This window comes from Phalaenopsis equestris, unplaced genomic scaffold, assembly GCF_001263595.1.
Source record: "Phalaenopsis equestris unplaced genomic scaffold, ASM126359v1 Scaffold000300, whole genome shotgun sequence".
Lineage (NCBI taxonomy): Eukaryota > Viridiplantae > Streptophyta > Magnoliopsida > Asparagales > Orchidaceae > Phalaenopsis > Phalaenopsis equestris.
Genome location: NW_018164742.1, coordinates 598,203 through 606,441, shown reverse-complemented (window position 1 = coordinate 606,441; position 8,239 = coordinate 598,203). Strand labels below are relative to the sequence as shown.

At 32.3% G+C, this 8,239-nt stretch overlaps 1 non-coding gene across 1 annotated transcript; it reads left to right on the top strand.

Moving 5' to 3' along the window:
* The first annotated feature begins 1,118 nt into the window (after positions 1-1,118).
* TRNAR-UCG lies at positions 1,119-1,192 on the top strand. The gene has a single exon. It is a non-coding gene; the product is annotated as a tRNA-Arg (tRNA).
* Positions 1,193-8,239: the final 7,047 nt, after the last annotated feature.

Genomic DNA, 8,239 nt, shown 5'->3' with positions numbered 1-8,239 from the left:
TTCATGAAGGAGAGTCAGGTCTCCGAGATAAAGCTGATCACACTCATTTAGAAGCATAAGAGACTACTCTCTGTAGGTGTAGCACACATTGCCCCTCGACGAAGGTTGGTCCTAACATAAAGATGAGCGTAAGACTATTTGATTCTTTGCAGGTATAGTCAGAGTGCCTCTAAGATGGGAGAAATCTATCTTTGAATTGTATGGAGTTTGCACATCGAAGATCATTTCAATCGAGCTATAAATTTACGACAAGAAATGAGCATTTTGACATTTTTATGAACATTTTTGTTGTCATACAAACTAGGCGACGCCATACAAGCACATGTCAATGCCATCACTCACACTTCGATCGATGCATGGCTTCATATCAATTACTGTTCCATTAAAATAACCACCTCTCATTGCAGAAACTTCTAAATTCGCTCCATCATAAACCACAAAAAAGTCCTTGTTTCTATAGTTGCGAAAATGATTATAGTGTGAGGCATCGAAAAATCCATCAAGTGATCTTTCGGTTCTTAATAAGATCATGACTACGCTTGATCTGGTGGCGGTAGGTGTAGTTAAAAAAAAGGCACTAGTTTAAGTAATATTTAAAATTTAGGTGTGAAATAGGTATACTTTATAATTTTATGTGCTACATTTAAATCCCTAAACATAACTAATGAGAAATACGCATGCTATCCTTATAATTGGAGAGCATTCCAATTGAGCAATCACACATAACTTAGGGCTCGTTTGGGGCATCTTATTTGATGTGGTGGCGTTTTGAGAACACACATTGTCTATTTGGGTAAACTGCATTTTGGCAGCTTATGCGTTTTCAAAACGCTGAAAACAGTGTTTTCACACCGCACCTACAAAGGTGCGGGGACAGCTTGTTGGCTGCGATATGACTATTCCAAAAAAATAAAATTTTGTAATATATACCGCACATAACTTATCAGTAGATTACTTTTAATCAGCTTATCAGCAAATTATTCAATAAGCTACAGCTGCCCAGACAGACTCTTAAACATACATTTATTTTTTAATGATTTAAATTTATTGTTATTAGTGTAGGAATCAAACGTCTATAAACGTTGATAAATTACTACTTTACATTCCAGTCACCAATTGACCGCATAGCGCAGTGGATTAGCGCGTCTGACTTCGGATCAGAAGGTCGTGGGTTCGACTCCCACTGTGGTCGCATAGGTTTTGTTCTCATTTGTAATTTATGGAGTTGTTTGATAGAATTAAATAATAATTTTTATTGAAATCTGAAAATAATATTATTAAAAAAAAGGCAAAGCATTGGAGAATTTAAATTTATTTGAGAGCATCGAATTATTGATTTAAATTTTGATATATTTTATTTTAATTAAAAAATTGGGCTTGTTTAATTTTATTTTTTTATTTCAAAATTTTTATTTTTTATTAGCTATTATTCATTTATTTGCTTTCTAAGTATTTGTTTATTTGGTTGTATAGATTAGGGGTTTGAACGAGCCGAACAAAGTTTGTTTTCGTGTTCGGTATGTTTGAAATTTAGTTAGTTTGAAATAAACTCGTGATCGAAATTGTTTATGAAGTTATTGTTCGTCTTCGTTTCTTAATGAACCAACATAACACGAGCTATTCGCAAACGACGAGTCAGTTTGACATCCGTAATGTTAATATATATAAATAATATATTATATTAATTATATTACTTATATTATATACATATGTAATATCTATATTAGTATATTACTAATATAGTATATTAATATATTATTATTAATAATTTATTATATATTATAATTTATAAAATTTAATTTTTTTAAATATCATAAATTATATATATATATATATATATATTAAATTATTTTATATTTTGAACAACAACGATTCGAACACGAACGAACGCATCACCGTTCGTGTTTAGTTCATTTAACTAACCAAACGAAAAAAAATTGTTCATGTTTATCTCGTTTTATCAAACGAATCAAATACGCACGCACTGACGAACTGAACACGAACTGTTCGCGAACAATGAGATTTTTTGACAGCCTTAGTATGGACACGTGGTGATTAACAATATTATAATATGTTCATGTAATTTTAATTTAGAAAGGATAATTAGATATTTTCTATAATTATTTTTTTCTTATGATTTATTTATAATATTAAATGATAAATTATAAGATATATGTTTCTAATTCATGTTTATAAAGTTTACCTTCTCAATCATCGATCACTAGAAAATAACTAATTAAAATTATTTTACAATTATCATTTTATATTCCAAAAATTATATAAATATAGCCATTGTTGATTACTTTTTTGGGTCATTTACATACAATTCACATAATTATTATATATTTACATATCTAATGTCTAAACTCATATTTACAAGCAAAGAGTCCAAATCTTTTATATTCATAATTACTAATGTTTAAAGACTGAAATTCATCTTTCCAGCTTTCCTTTTCTATGGTAATGACATTAAGTGTTAAAAAAATGCAAATGTTAAACTTTAGGTGTTAGATATGTAAATACTTAGGATTGTGTAAAATACGAAAAAATTTTGCATCCGGACTCCGGATGTCCCTAGATGCAGCGGAGGAGGGGAGGAATCGGACCTCCGTCTATCTGGGACGTTGTCCGGACATCGGAGTCCGGATGAAAAATTTTCTCGTAAAATACACACTTTACTTTGCTTCACTCATCATCGGCGTAATCACACAATAATTTTTCGCTCGAGGGTTATAGGATAATTGCACAAATAAGGATTGAAAATTTTTCATTCATCTATAACTTCAATTATAATGGGTATTTTTTTTGAAAAAATATTGCATAAGGAGTCTGCACGTAGAGTTACGTTCGGAGTCCAATAAAATCACACCACGTGAAGGTGACAGAAAAAAAAAAAAATCGACCCGGTAACATGTGGAATATTCCCTTGTTATTTTGTGTTATTCAGATATTATTGTATGTTATTCATATGTTATTGTGTTCTGATAATATTCTCAGTGTTATAATAACATAATAACATATCAATAACATTTGAATAACACACAATAACACCTGAATAACACACAATAACACATGAATAACATGGGAGGAATATTCCGTTATGTTACCAGACAGATTTTTTTTTCTGTCACCACCACGTGGCGTGATTTCATTGGACTCCGCATTTAACTCTACGTGCGGAGTCCTGATGCAATATTTTCTAATTTAAAGCAAACTATTACAAATGAGTTTATCTTTTTATATGTTGATCATGCCTTTAATACACATTTTTTCTCTATCATTAATTTCTAATTCAAAGTTTAAAAATAAAAATATATTATTTTAAAATATTGAGAACTATTAACCAACCAGTAAATACCCATAATTCTACGCTTCAATAGCGTAACAAAAAAGAAAACTACATGCATGCTAAGTAAATGTAATAAACTAGTATAAATATAAATATAATTTATTATTCAATTATGATAATTCATGTGGATTTAAAACATATATTGTACACTATAATATTTCATTGTATATATATTACTTGCATACATCATTATTGAATCCTAAATTATACAACAAATCACGCCCACGGAATATAAAGTGCAAAATGGAGAATGAGAGGAAGAGTGAACAATAAAGTGAGAGCATGTAACCCTTTATTCATAAAAGGATCCCCTATTATAATTTTAGAGGATGTTTGAAATGTACAATTACATCTAATATTCTCTCCCTTGAAGAAGAGGTACATGGGATATTAAAGTCTTTTTTACAATTAAAGCTTAGAGCCTTGTGTTGAACTCATTTTTTCTGAGGTTTATTTCCCTATCTATAGCCTAGGATCTAGTCATAAGACTTCCTACTGACTCTCCTAGAGGATTAGTGTTGGGACTCACACTATTAGAAAATTTTAAATCACTTCTTAGCTCATTGTAGTCTCATATGTGTGATTTCAAATCCTCAACATTTAGTTGAGTTGATTGGAACTAACATATTGAAACTCAAGTTGAGTTTATAGGGTTGGAAATGCCATAAGTAGAGCCTTTAAATTTTAGGGATTTTAATTCCTTGAAGGACCACAAACATACCACATGCACATACACCACAACACACTTACACACACTCCCTTATCAAAAAGAATATTGAAATCAAAATTCCAAAGAATTTCCATAAATCAAAAATTAAAAGCCCAAAATTAATCCATCATGATAAATTTCAAAAGTCCACCATAATAAATTCAAGCCCATAAGATTTAGAAAAAAAACCGATTAAGTTTCGAATTAGTAGATGCTGCCAAAGGCAGTGGCGATGCCATACGCAAAAAGGAAGAGACTCATAGAATGGCATAGGCAAATAGAGCTTTTGCGCATTTTCGTTAATCCATGAACAAGATCTATATAGACACATAGATCCATGGATCCATACATCTCGATCGGAAAAGAATCAATAGGAAAAGAAAGAATCGGAATCGATCGAGATCTTTCTCGAAACAAACAAAAAGGAAAAGATGCTTGGGAAAAAGCCATTTTGAGGGCAGTTTGAGCATCTATGTGCTCGGGATCCGGAAGGCAATTTTGAGCGTCTAAACACCGGTCTGGCCAGAAAAGCCTGATTTTTGCGTAGATCGATCAACACAGATTTTCTTTGATTCGAGAGCTACGGGGGACCAAGCATGCCTGAAATATGGTCCCATAACTTCAAAAATTGATTATTTTGATTAGCCATTCATTGGGGGAAATTATTGCTAATGGTCGCCCTAGAACACGATGTGGGTACGGCGTTCCAAACCCAAATTTTTGCCCCGGTTGACCGTAGGAAGGTCCTCATCGATTCAGAAGCAATGAAAAGTTGTGTATAGCTAGAATACAACCTACAACTCAGAAATAAACTTTTTAGAGGTTTCAAACGGGGTTTTGGTGTCGACGGGTGTCCTTGACCCCCAAGTGTGGTGAAATACGTCTGAACCCAAATTTTTCCAAAATGCGCATGGGAGATCTTGACAACTATTCTTGGCCTCAGAAGAATTTTTATTGATGGAGTAGGTCTCTCAACATCAAAACAGAGGTAAAACACATTCAAAGTTAGGGCTAACATCACCTCACGTTGAACTTTCCCGATTAGGGTCAAGTCAATACCAATCCTGATTTTGTGCTCGGGGCACGTACCAAAAGGTCCAATTAGATGTGTTGGACGACGAGAAGCTTAATATAGTCCCGTGTTGCTTAAATAGATACCCTTTGAAATGACTTAAAAAAAAAGATGCCAACAGTCGACGCACATTAATAATTTCTCTTTTGACTTTTTGCACGATAATAATGTCGAACACCCAGGTCGAACAATACACCTCTCTGATGTAACCCACTTCCTTCAATTTCTTCACCTCTTTACGAATTAGCTTGGCCAAGGTAGTGGCTGGCAAACTCAGCTTCTGCTTTTTTGGTCAGGTGGCAGGGTTGACATTCAGTCGGTGACAAACAACATAACTGAAACTTCTAGCATCTCCATGGCAAGCCATGCAAAGATATCTCGGTTCTCCTTAATAGTCTAGACGAGTAGATCATTTGACCTTGCATCAAAAAGTTCACTAATAAAAAAAAATTACCAATCTAGTCATCGGTTGCGGGGATTTGAAGTGTGGTTTCGTTGCTCTCAAGGCCACCTTCTCTCTGGCTTTGCAAGTCGACCAATCGGCGATGTTTATTGCCCAAAGGTAACAAATCCACGACTACTCCAAGTTTCCTTGAGCAGTAATGACTTTTCTATCACCTAAAAAGTTTACAACTACGTGGTAGGTTGATGTGAACACTTCAAAGTTGTTTAACAAAGGTCGACCGAAGATCCCGTTGTACATGGGAAAAGAGTCGATCTAGGAAAATATAGTTGTGTAAAATTTATAAAACTAACTCCACTTTACAACGATGTAAAAAATTTGATGTGATATTTTATGAATAATAACGTTAAGCACTTAATGTTGGGATTCTACGCAAGTATACGTATCGTTATCAATTAATATAAGACTTTCTATTTAGGTCCCAAACGAGGAAGGTTTAAATAACGAGGAAGGTTTAAATTTTAGATGATAAATTAACTAATAAATTCACAGAAATACAACGAAATTACTATCACTAATTTCGAATATTTTAGATACTATCAGAACTAAATTATTAACTACTAGCAAAATTTAAATGCAAATTTTAAAAGAATAACTACTAAACTATGTTTATGTGATGAAGTTTTATAATATGAAAAAGCATCTCTCCTACTACAATGAGTTTGTGGTGAAATGAGATGAGATAAATGGTTTAAATTTGTATTATGTGAAATAGAAACAATTTTAGTTCCTACCCTAATTCAATGTTATAGAAAATCATTGGCTAATCTCAGGTTTAGTCCCTAAATCCGTGGCTAGGCTAGGAGGATACTGGCTCCCACTCCAGAGCTACCACTTCCCTTCCCCTGAAGGCTAACTCTCGTTTTATTTATTAAACACTAAGATCAAATTGGAGATTTTAATTAGTCACCCTAAAAATCTTCAATTCTACACCCAACAATGTATATTTTCCTATTTATTGACAATTAATTCCATGAATGAAATACACTTTCATGGACTTAAATGTGATTCTCACTCTGTTGTAGAACTCATACTCCATTTCCCGGATCATATGTTTCACAACATATTTTAACAATTCAATTGGCCAGATCAAAAAGTAAATTAAGAATGGAGTTAAAAAAATATCACAATTTATTTTATATTTTAACATTGGAACATACAAATTATCTATTCATTTCACCATATCTCAAGTAGGGAGAAAGATAAAGGAAACTACTCAGACTTCATGAGAAATACACAACAAAACACAAATTTCATATATAAAAGAAAGTATATATAATTCATACAACAATAATAAACAAACAAGAATTATATGAAACTCTTTCTCAAAACAAATCCCTTGTAGCCTCTCTTAGGAAATATAGGAAGAAAAAATCTATCACTTCTCTCCCTCTCCAACACTCGTAGAGAAGAATTCACACTCAAACTCACCACAAAAACTCAAAAGAAAATAAATGACTAATGGTGTGGAATGGCGTGGAAGAAAGTTGAAAGCTGTTGATGGTTGCGAAGGGGCGTGAAGGGGCATGAAGGGGGGCAAAAAGGGGTATTTTCTGATCAACTTCGGCTCTAAATGGAGCCTAAGGCCGATTTTTCAATAGGTGCATCCAAAAACTCTTTAAAAAACGTTCAAATTCGTCGAATCTTCTAAAAATAGGGTCTGCACCGACACTGGTGCCCATTCTAGCATCGTCGGCGCTAGTGGTTATTTAATTAAACCGCGCTCACTGTCAAACGGTGCCGTTGGTGCCTAGTCTGGCGCCGTCAGTGCTAAACATTTCTTCAAAAGTTCTATTTTGACTCCAAATCCCATCCTTTTTTTCTTCCTTTTTGCTCCAAGTCCAAAAAATCAACAACCTGCAATAAAACATGGAAAGTACCTTCCTTAAAGTGCAATATCACAAAAAATGAGTATAAAATATGGGTCTAAAAATGCATTTATTTTTTGTGTATCAAAATCCCCCAAACTTAAATGTTACTTCATCAAAATATTAACTCCTTCACTACATCAAAATATTACTAATGACAATGATTTTAACTTCTAGATTTCTATATTTTAGTCCATTAAATACAATAACATGACTTAAAAAAAATGTAAAATAACTCCAAGTAATACTAAAGGTATAAAAATATCTAACAGTCAAGTCTAAGATTTTTTATTCTCTATTCTTTTCAAGAAAAATTGTAAATTACTAATATTAAAGCCACTTAGAATATCCATATGAAAAAGAACTTCATGAAACTTTACTAGTAAATATGCTAATACTGAAATATAAGTTTAGAAAATGTAGTCAAGCCTTCCTCTTTAAGTTGATTCAAGTGAAACCAAATTTTAATTAGACATTTCCTTAAGCTTCTCCTCACATTTTTTTCTTTTCTTTTTTAGAATCATTTTCAATCCTTTTTCTTTTTTTTCTTTTTCTTTTTTTTTCTTTTTTTATGTGAGGATTACTATATCTGGATAGCCTTTAATGATTTTAAACTTCACTATCATTTTCTTAAAGTTAAAAACTTTTCACATTCCTTCACTTTATAAATTTATATTAGCTTTAAAGATTTTTCATAAAGTTTTATTCTTTTCTTCTTACATGAATCTCTAAGATTTTTAATACTTCAAAAATACAAATTCCCTTACTTACAATAGAA